The sequence below is a fragment of the Leptonychotes weddellii genome, chromosome 5, assembly GCF_054177405.1.
Source record: "Leptonychotes weddellii isolate Sample4059 chromosome 5, ASM5417740v2, whole genome shotgun sequence".
Lineage (NCBI taxonomy): Eukaryota > Metazoa > Chordata > Mammalia > Carnivora > Phocidae > Leptonychotes > Leptonychotes weddellii.
The window spans coordinates 132,702,952-132,714,168 of NC_138373.1; the positions used below are offsets into that span (position 1 = coordinate 132,702,952).

The 11,217-nt window shown below is 43.3% G+C and overlaps 1 protein-coding gene across 5 annotated transcripts in view; it reads right to left on the minus strand.

Annotated features, from left to right (window-relative positions):
- ATP2B1 (ATPase plasma membrane Ca2+ transporting 1) overlaps window positions 1-10,550 on the minus strand; it is a 126,560-nt gene extending 116,010 nt beyond the window's left edge. For 3 of the 5 annotated variants that reach the window (XM_031018608.2, XM_081822181.1, XM_031018612.2), the window contains exon 1: window positions 10,394-10,550. The gene's annotated coding sequence lies outside the window, so the exon portion shown is untranslated. Of the gene's footprint in view, window positions 1-9,766; window positions 10,020-10,393 lie in introns of those variants that run through there. The other 2 variants (XM_031018610.2, XM_031018609.2) reach the window with 2 other exon arrangements.
- Between the last annotated feature and the right edge of the window lie 667 nt (window positions 10,551-11,217).

The window sequence follows — 11,217 nt, forward strand, 5'->3', positions numbered from 1 at the left end:
GATCATGACCTGAGCCGAAGGCAGCCGCTCAACCAACTGAGCCACTCAGGCGCCCCAACTGGAAGTCTTAAATACATTTATTGAAAAGCTTTAGATTATTTCATGAATGAAACACAGCATAACACAGATGAAACATCAAATGATGGTAAACTAGTTAAAAGGCAAAATTAGAAGGCAAACCTAAAAGAGTAAAGTTAAATTAAATGGCTGAAAATTTGGGGCAGGGTTGGGAGAGAAGATCTACAACAGCCATAAAAAATTTAAGAAAAAAAATAAAACTCCTTGACCTTGTATTTTGCATTTTTTGGGGAGATAATAAAGAAACCCAGTGATTTACCCAAGGTCACTTGGCTTTTTACTGGCAAAGGTAAAACTCAGATTTAAATCTGGAGAAATCTGAACATAACATCATAGAGTAAAAACCCAAATTAGAAATTTTAGGTCCAGTCACACATATCATAAAGACACACAGGCTCAGGTGCCTGGGTGGCTCGGTCGGTTGAGCATAGGCTGTTGCTCAGGTCATGATCCCAGGGTTCTGGGATGGACCCCACATCGGGCTCGCTGCTCAATGGGGAGTCTGCTTCTCCCTCTCCTTCTGCCCTCCCCTCCCCACCTGGCTCATGCTCTCTCTCTCAAATAAATGAATAAAATATTAAAAAAAAAAAAAAAAGACACATAGGCTCTGAGAAAGGTAGGTACTCCTAGCAAAAGGAATGAGACAGCAAGAGGTCCAGAGGCAAAAGTGGATCAGGTAGGTTCCAGCATTCAATTACATACAAAAATATAGTAGAGTTTAAGCCCAAAGGCAGGTGAATTGAAACTCTACCCTAAATCCACTCTGCACGCAGGGAAGGGTTGCCTAACTGATGTTTGTTTCTCGGATACCAGACACTCAGTTTGATGCTGGGGATCTCCTTTTCCTAGACTTTGCGATCATCTCTTTCCCATGTTGCTGATCGATTTTGTATTCAGTCCTTTAACTCTACAGTTCTCCACCATGGTATCAGTTGTCAGGACTGTCTAAAGACCGTGGTGATTCATTTTGTAAACAAAGAGTACTTCAAGCACCACTCACTTAATTTTAGGCGTAAGCAAGGAAGAATGACAGCAAAGAAACTGAAAATCTTGCATAAGTCTAGATATTAGCAGGGCAGTATGGAATATGTGCCAATGTCATCTACATGTGTCCCAGTAGGAAAAGATAATGCCCTAACCCATTTCAGCTTTTACTGGTTTCATTGATTTCTGCCTTCACAGATTTCTTTTTATTTATTTTTTCACTGCCAAAACCATTCTATGCTCCTCTTTTGATCAGAAATTTAAGTACGTACTATTGCCATGTTAAAGCAGGAGCAACTCTTAGAATTCCTTCTACAGTAATCCCTTACCAACAATTAAGCCTATACAGTTTAAAAGGGTTGGAAGAACAATCACTGGAAAATGAGCTAGCTTTGGAGAGCAACTTTTCTCAAGTGTTTTTTAATATAACAGCTTACATACTAAATCTATATAAATCATTAACTGTTTGAATGTTTGAAATTACGACTCATGTATTACATGAGCATTTAACATAAATGATTAAAGTCAAGTACAGGGTTTCCTTTCTTGACCTAAGAAAGGCAGAAGAATAACCATACATCAAAAAAAAAAAAGAAGAACCATACATCTACACTTCTTCCTGATGCCTACAATGATCCCACACCAGGTCATGAGCAAACAGTTCATTCTCAGTTCATGGAAAAGAACTCTCTTGGAAAAATTAGAACCTTCAGCAAACATACATTTAAGAACTTAGCTCCAACAGTATTTCTATCAATAAAGAGCAACAACAAGAATTCATAGTTTAAATTTTAAACCATAATATATGCTTCAAACTATGGCGTTTTACATCATGCAATATGCTAATGGACTACAACATATCTTAAGAACCTCCATCCTGATGAAAGAAAAGCTGTCACAGAACTAACAGAAAAATGAAATTGGTCATTTTAAGATATAAATTTTAGCTAGTATGACTCATTACAATCAGAATAAAACCTGAGACAAATTAATTCCTAAACTGAAATTAAGAAATGGAAGACTTCCTATATAGAAGCTAAATTCTACTGTCTTAGCAACATTCTATGGAATACAGCTGTCTTCCAAAAGTAAAACAGATTGTCCCATGAGTCCATCTAAGTTAAAACTGCAAAGGTAAAAAGGCTTCAGAAATTCACCAAGAAAAATTCCTCAACCTTATCTGCTTTACCTTAACAACACAAGCCACACAATATCTAAGTCCTAAATGAATATGCCAAAAAACACTGATTGGACATTTGCTGGATTATACCCTCAAGAACCCACGTTCTTATCTCAACTCCTCTATATTATTTCCAAATGAAATTAATGACTAAAACAAAAACGATTTATACTAAATGGAAGTGTATGACCCATACTACAAGTACAGAGAAATTCAGACAAGGAAGTTAAGGAGTGATGACTGAGAAAAGTAGACTAATGCTGAGTTTTGAAGGATGGGAACACTTAGACAAGATCAAGGGCCCTCTCAGGTGAGAAGAAAAACATAATGAAGTCACAGCAAAGGGAATGAGAAGTGTATACAGAAGACTGTCAGACTACATGTTTGTCACGTATCACCAGCACTAAGGTACTGCAGCGCTGCTCTCAACGCCAGGAAACGTGATTCATAGTTTGACCTATGTGAACAGCACCCCCTGGAGGTGTGCAAAGTGGTGATCCCATTAAGTAATATAGAAGAGTGGTGATCCTGTTAGGTAATGTAAAAAAGTTAACAGGTGGGATGATCCACGAAAAGGGATTCTGTGAAATAAGGGGGCAAAGCATTAAACACATTTACAGATTCCATCCATATTAGCCTATCAAAGGATGTGAGAAGAACCAAATGGGAAAACTGCATAAACCAGCGATCCTGGATTTTGGTTTTGCCCCTCTTCCCCTAAGGAACCCCCTATTAATATTTCTTAGAGCCAGTGTTCTAAAACACACTTTGGAAAATACTGAACTACTTTATAAAAGGCCTTCAGAGTCAAGTTGCATGTTGATAAAGAGAAAAATGAGGAACCGTTAAAAGTTTTAGTGAAGAAATGACAGCAGGAAAGCTATTTAAAAACAAACAAAAAAAGGTCTGGTACAAATAGGAAAGATAGATTAAAGCAGCAGATCGAGCATTTTGAGAGTAAGAGATTGTTCAGTATCCTCTGAGAGCAAATTCACTGAGTTAGTACAGTGAACAATAAATCCACACTGTTAATAATCAAGTTATTTAAAAAGCATCTTTTAAACAATCAAATCCTTTTTCAGATCTATTTTTCAGAAAGTACAACTTTTCCTTCTGAAGTTACCAGGTCTTTACAGTAGTCCTACCAGCTTACACTTAGGCAGTATAATCTCAGATTTCACAATGTAAGCAAGCGCTGGTCCATTCAAAACTTATCTTTATTCTTTCCCCCAGAGGCCCAGGCGACAATAATATTAATACAAAGCAGCTATCCTGGAGGTTGAGATACCATATTGTTGGAAGTTACTGCACTTAGAAATACCAAATAATATTTTTACCAAAGAGTTAACTAAAAACACAGCAAACTGTTTAAAACAGTTAACACTATTCTAGGAAAAATTTAATAATAGTGTATCTGGATCTCTCTGCCAGAAATCTTTATTAGTTTCAATTTCCATAGTCATTTGTAAATTATAACCCATGATTCCTAAATATATCCTAAAGCACAGCCAACAAGCCAAAGCTTTTGGAACAACAAAAAAATGTTCAACAGAGTCTTGAAATGGATTTACTTTGAAATTAATTTCATCATAAAATGTATTTTAAATACAATACAGGCTATTTACTATCCTGTTATAATGAAGCAAAATCAACTATTTTAAGACTGGTCTTAAATAATCCATATGTGGCATATAGTATTAGATAAAATAGTTTAAAAAGTCAAGCCAGTTTACATCAACTGGACTTCATGGTAGATTGCTATACAAATTGTTAATTAGCGTTTTAAGTAAAAGAGCAGTAACTTATGTTTTATTTATTTATTTTTAAAGATTTTATTTATTTATTTGAGAGAGAGACACAGCGAGAAAGGGAACACAAGCAGGGGGAGAGGGAGAGGGAGAAGCAGGCTTCTCGCAGAGCAGGGAGCCCTATGTGGGGCTCGATCCCAGGACCCTGGGATCATGACCTGAGCCAAAGGCAGATGCTTAACGACTGAGCCACCCAGGCACCCCATAACTTCTGTTTTAATGCACAGAGTAGTAAACTGTCAGTCTTATATCATTAATATTATTGAAAAATCATTAGGCACTAACTTGCTGCTTTTGAAGGAACAGCTAGCTGCCTGTTAACTGAAATTGATAAGGACCACCACTTACTCACCAATTTATGTCCTTTTAGTCTGAAGGAATATCCAAAGTTTTTCCTTCTAACAAAAAATAAGAGCTAGACTAAAGCTAAATATTCAGTGCCTTACTGACATAGGATTCATTATTTTTACCAAAATAAGTCCCCATGTTCAAGTCACTTGGAAATGGCAGACATGGGGACATGAAAACAAAAAGAGAACATTATTTGTCTAGGAGTTCACAACACTTAATAAGTAACTTAAATAACCACAGATGGATCTTCTAAAAGAAGACAGTGAACACAGATAACAAAAGTATTTTCAATTTACCAGGTTTACAATGGTCATAAAAGCCACCAATCCACAAGTCAAGCCTGGCTACTAGAGTCAAAACTATTTGAAAGCGCTAACTCTATGTTCAAAGTCAAATAAATCAACGATGTTATAAAGGCATCTCTATTACATAATTTTAACCTAGTTATAAATTTGACATGTTTCTCAAAATGCAGACTACTGGGCCCCATCCCCAATCTGCTGAATCAGAATTGCAGGGGCAATGGCAGGGAGTCTGCACTTTCAGTGACTCCCCCAGGTGACCCTCAGGGCACACAAATGCTGAAGAACCAACACCTTCCTTGTGAGATTTATAAAAAGCTTTTGAATTTCAGGAACTAAAATCTCCCTCCTTTGAGACCTTTGTAAACCAAATGTCATTACAAATTAACATTTCAAAAAGATTTATGGAATACATATGTTTGGCAGAAAAACAAGTGCATTAAAAAAATTATAGCTGAAATTAAAAGAAGAAACTTTTAGTATAGGCCATTTTATTTTTGACACAAGATTTAAGACATCCCTCATCATTTCAAAGACCAACAGATCTTTGCAAAGAAAATTCCTTTACTTAAAGATAATCCAATAAACAATATTAAAAATATAGTACTTCAAATATGTTCAAATACATTTTCCTCAGATGTTAATAAGTAAATCAGGGTATGAACTGTTTACATTATGCCAAATATAAGCAACAGATTATACTTACACAGTTAAACCCAAACAAATCTGTTTATATTCCAGTATTAAATTTACTCTGGTCAGAAACTGATTTTTCATAAACTTACGTAACTTTCACAAATGCACATAAAAACATGTATAATGGAAAGAGCAATGGAGTAAAAACAAGAAGCTATCTAGAGTCCAGTTCTGGCTAATCTAGCTGCTAGCTATGTGACCTTAGGACCTATAGAAATAATTTTACCTGTCTGCGGTGGATGGGGGTTAAGTACAACTATCTATTTTACTCATCTCACAGGTCTATTTATTGTGAGACTCAAAAGAGGTAGTATGTGATATATTCTGAAATACTGTAGAGCACTTTATAAATCAAAAGCATTATTACTAAGACAGCAAAATTCAAGAGACTATCTTTAGGATATATTCTGAAATATTGTAGAGCACTTTATAAATCAAAAGCATTATTACTAAGAGCAAAATTCGAGAGACACTATCTTTAGGATATATTCTGAAATATTGTAAAGCACTTCATAAATCAAAAGCATTATTACTAAGAGAGCAAAATTTGAGAGACACTACCTTTAGGAGCCTGCTATAAAACAGACTATTACAGAAACAATGAAGAACATAAAAATTGCCTTTCAGATTCAATTACCTATTAGACATTATTGTGTATTCTATAAATTACAAATAAAATACACATGAATTCAGTTCAGTTACCTGACCAAGGTCCCCACTTATAACAGACTTACTTCATGCGTAAAGACAGAAATGAAATTAGATGTGCCACCAACTGGTAACTGTCAAAACTAGTCACTAAGTATACTATTCTCTCAATTTCCATAATAAAATTTTGTAAAAGCTAAAAAATAAATCTTTTAAAAGTTTATCTTTAAAAAAATTTTTCCCATAACCACTGAATCATTTGCCTTCAATGTTACCACAGATTCTATCTATTCCAAGATAAGCTACTCATATTATCCTTTTATAGATCACGACACCTACTAGAAAATAATATTCCCCTCCCACTGGACAAGTAAGGTCTTAAGATGCCAAAATTTAATTCTTAAGTTTCTACTTTCTGATATTTTTACTCCTTTATTGTTTTGCTCATTCACTACAAAATTCAAGAATTAAAAAGTGAAAACAACCAATTTCAACTGCTTGTATATGTAACAAAGTAAGAAAAAAAAGAGGGCAAATACTTCTGTTAGTACATAAAAGACTGATAGTTGTAATTTGCCATTCCTCTTAAAACCTGTTGACCTATACAACTCAGTTCACATGGTAAGAGACTGTTTCATTCAAAATGAAGTTAACATATCTGTCAGACAAAGGCATTTAGTAAAATTTAACCCCCAAATCAGATTCTATCAAATTACGCATAACAATGTATAATTACTCTGCATACATCAACCTAATTGCTCAAATAATGTCCTTAACATGGGGCCATATTCCACAGACTGAAAAAGCATAAGCCACTCTTCTCTCAAGCAAATTTTGAATTCAATTTTAACTTAATAAAACATCTATAACTTAAACAGCTTATGCTTTATAGTGCACTATGAAGAAATCCAAGTGTTCAATTAAAACTTAAATGCAGATAGAAGGGCAGTAGTATCTTGTAGTCGGTCATGAAAACTATATTTGGTAACTTGGACACATTCATTCATTCATTCCTTGAGAGCTAAACCTTTGTTTCTTCATGTTACATCCGTAGTCACAATTATCAAAAAGTATCCTATGCCTGAAGAGACAGTATACCTTAAATTTTTTATTTGAGAGAGAGGGGGACAGGAAGGAGCAAGTGGGCAGGAAAGGAAATCTCACCAATTCAGCTGTCACTACCGCATTTATTTTCTAAGCATTAAAATTCCATTTATTTTTGTATGAGATGCATTTGAGGGGAGCCATATATAGAAACCACTTTTCCCAACATGGTCTTTAATAACTTTGAATGTACCTTCTCCTGCTAGAAGTCCTCGTTTGTATCATTTAAAAACAAATAATTATAAAACTCGCAGCAAAGCCATAAGGCAAGCTGTTAGAAGATGAAAAACAAAAAAAATTACTATAACCTTACTCAAGGTTAATAATTTTACAGATATTTTGCATGTTTCCTGTAGAATCTGTTAATAGCACAAAAGCTAAAAACAAACTGTAAAACCACTATCATGCTGGTAGGTACCTTCATTTGGTGGCAATATGTAGTTTTACATTTCTATTTACAATGCAGCTATTTCCTTATTTCTTTTCCTAAGTAGGTCCAGACTATCATTACTCCTATTATCATAAGCACAATCAAAACTAGTTTCTCACCTCATCTCAGAATCCTACATTTAATCTCAAGCTTCAATTAAAAAACCAGTATTTCCCACATAATTGCAGGAATACCCCATTAATACAAAAAAATAGACAATCTCACCTTATATGTCTAAATGGGGATGTCATAATGATAGCCGCTGCCATAAAAATCAAGAAGGCATACTCTGAATTTTTACCATTTTAATAAAAAAAAAAAATCACGAAATTTTAAATTAAAGGTGGCGCTCTGTCCTCAACTCACCCGATTGTGACTCACTTTTGCAGACTATATGGTAGCAAATAACAGTTACTTTTCAAAGATCTTTGCAATTACACCCAAACCAAAATCAGGACAGAGATCCACCCTTAATTACAGCAATTTAACTGTCTCCTCCAAAGCAAGGTGGAAACTAAAACGTCCCCCTGAAATCATGGCTAAATAAGCCCATTTCACACACTAGTTTTTTAAAGATTCCTTGTATACGTTTCTATCTACTTCAAATTTGAATGCACCAGGATGAAAAGAAAAAAAAAAGGGGGGGTACCCAAATGAAACGCACAAGTACAAAAAGCAGATTCTCCTCCAATCCCTCTAATTCCCCCAATCCGCCTCTGCCACACACAAGGACAGGGAGTCTGGGGAAGGCTAGCAGCAGGGCAAGCGGTGAAGGCCCTTTATTGACTCACGTGGGCCACCATCCAAAGGGTTACACACCCTCCACTCGAGGACAGCCTCGTACAAAGCAGATCCTTAAAAGTACTTCTTATTATAAAATACACCCACGTTGAGCAAGAGATTTTAAAATATGACTGTCCTCAGGTGGGGGAGGTTAAACACAACAAAGGCTTCCATGTTGAAAGACAGTCCAGATATATGCATATACCTATACACATTTGAAAAAAAAACATCCATGTAACTAATTTATCATGAACAGCAATCGATACCAACAGAAGCCATTAGATTATTAATAAACCCAGAAAAGTAGCCTGCATAACAGCCAAAGGTGGTTGTGTGCTGCGCTCTAACCCCAGGGAAAGGTAAAAATACGCGTGTGGAGCAGGGTCCAGCACACCCCAGATTTAGAGACCCGCTTAACCCTCCCTTAGTACCCCCTGACCCCCACCCCGCTCGGCGCCAAGCACCGCTACACCACACAGGATGCGAGCACTCCCGGTGCTGTGAGTCCCGCAGAAAACTGGTGAATGAAATGCGCACGGAGACCAACCTAGCTAATAGACCGCGGCGCAGAACCAGGGGTCGCTAACTAGCTTAGCCACAAGATTCTCCAGCAGGATGGGATAAAGGGAGCACACCCCCCGCCCCCGCAACTAGAATGCGGTTCTTTCCTATTGACCCTCTCCAAAGAGGGAGTGGAGGACGCACGGTTTTTTGTTTTTGTTTTTTTCCTTTTAAACTAAGTCCAAAAAATCGGAATCGGAAGCAACCGTGAACATCCTGGGGGGCCAGGCAGGAGACACCGGGAGAAAAGCGAGGCGGCTCTCTCAACTCCCGCGGAATCACCGTCCGGTGTGACAACGCATCAGTCAACCAGCCCCAGCCAGGGGCCGACGAGGGGCCCCCGCCCTCAGCCCGCGAAGCGCCAGTGGGGCAGAAGCCGGGGATTAGAGGGTGACCCTCCCGGGGCGCGGGGAAAGAGTGCCGGGCACCGCTGCCCTCAAGGTCACCACACGCCGGGGCGGGGGCGGCCAGCGGCAGGATGGGCTATGGCGCGGCCGAGGCGGCTGGAAGAAACCGAAGAGCTGCGGGTGTAGACACGAAGCCCCACGGAGCCCCGTCCCTCGGGCTCTAGGCGGGGACTCCCGGCCGGACCGGGCGCTGAGGCGCACGCTGAGGAACCCGCTCACCTTTATGATCTCCCAGAGCGGGCGCGGCAGGAGACAACCTGCGAGGGGCGCCCGGAACGCCCCCGCCAACTTCTCCGGACCGCGCCGCAGTCCGCTGGGCAGCCAGCGGTCAGGACCCCCGCCGCGACGCCCCAACCTCGGCGTTCCTCCCGGCCTCCCCCGCAGGTGACCTGACCCGCCGCCACCGCCGCGGGCGGGCGGCAGCCGCCACTCACCTCGCCCGGCAGCAGGAACCATTTTCCGAGGGGGGGAAGGTAGGGGAGGCTGCAGGAGGGTCGGGGGGTGGGAGGGAGCGGTGAGGGGCAGCGGGAAGCACGGAGAATAGGGGCTCGGTCCTCCGCTCGTCCGCAGCCGACTCGCACGGCTCGGGGCGCCACGCGGAGGTGCAGCTACACCTCGAGGATGAGGCGGTCGCGGAGCCCAGAGGCTCGGCGTCCACCAGCCGGGGCTCCCTACTCACGCTGCACTGCGAGGAGGAGGCGGCGGCGGAGGAGGAGGCGGCGCCCAGCCCGGCCCCCGCCCAGAGCCCGGCAGCCGCCGAGTGGCCGCCCGCGTCCCCGCAGGACCCGCCTCCTCGGCTCCGCAGAGCCGCACACAGGGCGCGCCGCGCTCAGCACGGGCAGCTCCGCCAGCCTCACGCCGCCGTCCGCAACAGCAGCAGCGGGCGGGGTGCAGCCCCCTTCGTGAGCACCGCAGCCCGGTCCGCTCCGGGCGGGGCCGCGGCCACCCGAGAGCGGACGGCCGAACACGAGGGGGATGCGCAAAGCTTCGGGGCAGGGGCCCCGTTTGCACGGGGTGTCCCGCAAGATTGCCGGGGTAGGCAGGGGGAGGTGAACTCTCACCCGTTCCGGTCTGGCGCTCCCTTCTTTCCACACCCACACGCCTCCCGCTCCACGCTGGCGGCGCAGTTGCTCCCGCTGCCACTGCCGCCGCCGCCGCCGCCGCCGAAGCTCGCGCCGCCGCTGCTGCCGCCTTGGCTGGGCGCGGTCACGTGACGCAGCCCGCGGGGAGCCTGGGGGCGGGCAAGCGCGCGCGCGCGCGGAGGAAGCGCGGCTCGGACGGGGATTAGGAGCGGAGCGCCGTGGAGAGGGCGTTTAAGGGGAGGACCCGGCGAGCGCGTCCCCGGCTGGCGAGCGCGCGCCCGGCGATTAGAACTTGCCGCACGGCCGGGAAAGGGTGTCCGGAGTGAGGGGCGGGGGACTCGCGCCTCCACGCGCCCCTCCCTCTCTTCCCTGCCCGAGAGCCTCGGTTCGCCGCTGCCCCCGCCCCCTCCCGCTCGCTCCTTTCCTCCTGCTGCTGCCTGCGATTGGCTGAGAAGCTCTGACGTCCGTGTTTCCATGACGTATGGGGCGGGGGAGGGGCGGCGGGGGAGGAGGGGGTGGCTCGGGCGCGCGGGGCGGTGACTCCGTCAGTCGCAGCTGCCGTTTGGGCGCGGGGCCGTGAGGCTGCCGCGAGTGTGGAGGCAGGACGGCGATGACTGCTGCAGGCGGACGCGGGCACTCTTCACCTGGGGGCCCCGCCCGAGCCATCCTCAGGCCTGCGCCCCTCCAGAGTCTGGGAGCTAGGCCGGCGGGCGGGCGAGGGCGAGCGCTCTTGGCGAGGACAGGTTCAGGCTGACCCCGCGCCCGCGGACATTTGAGCGGCTCCTCGCGGCGTCTCTGCTCCG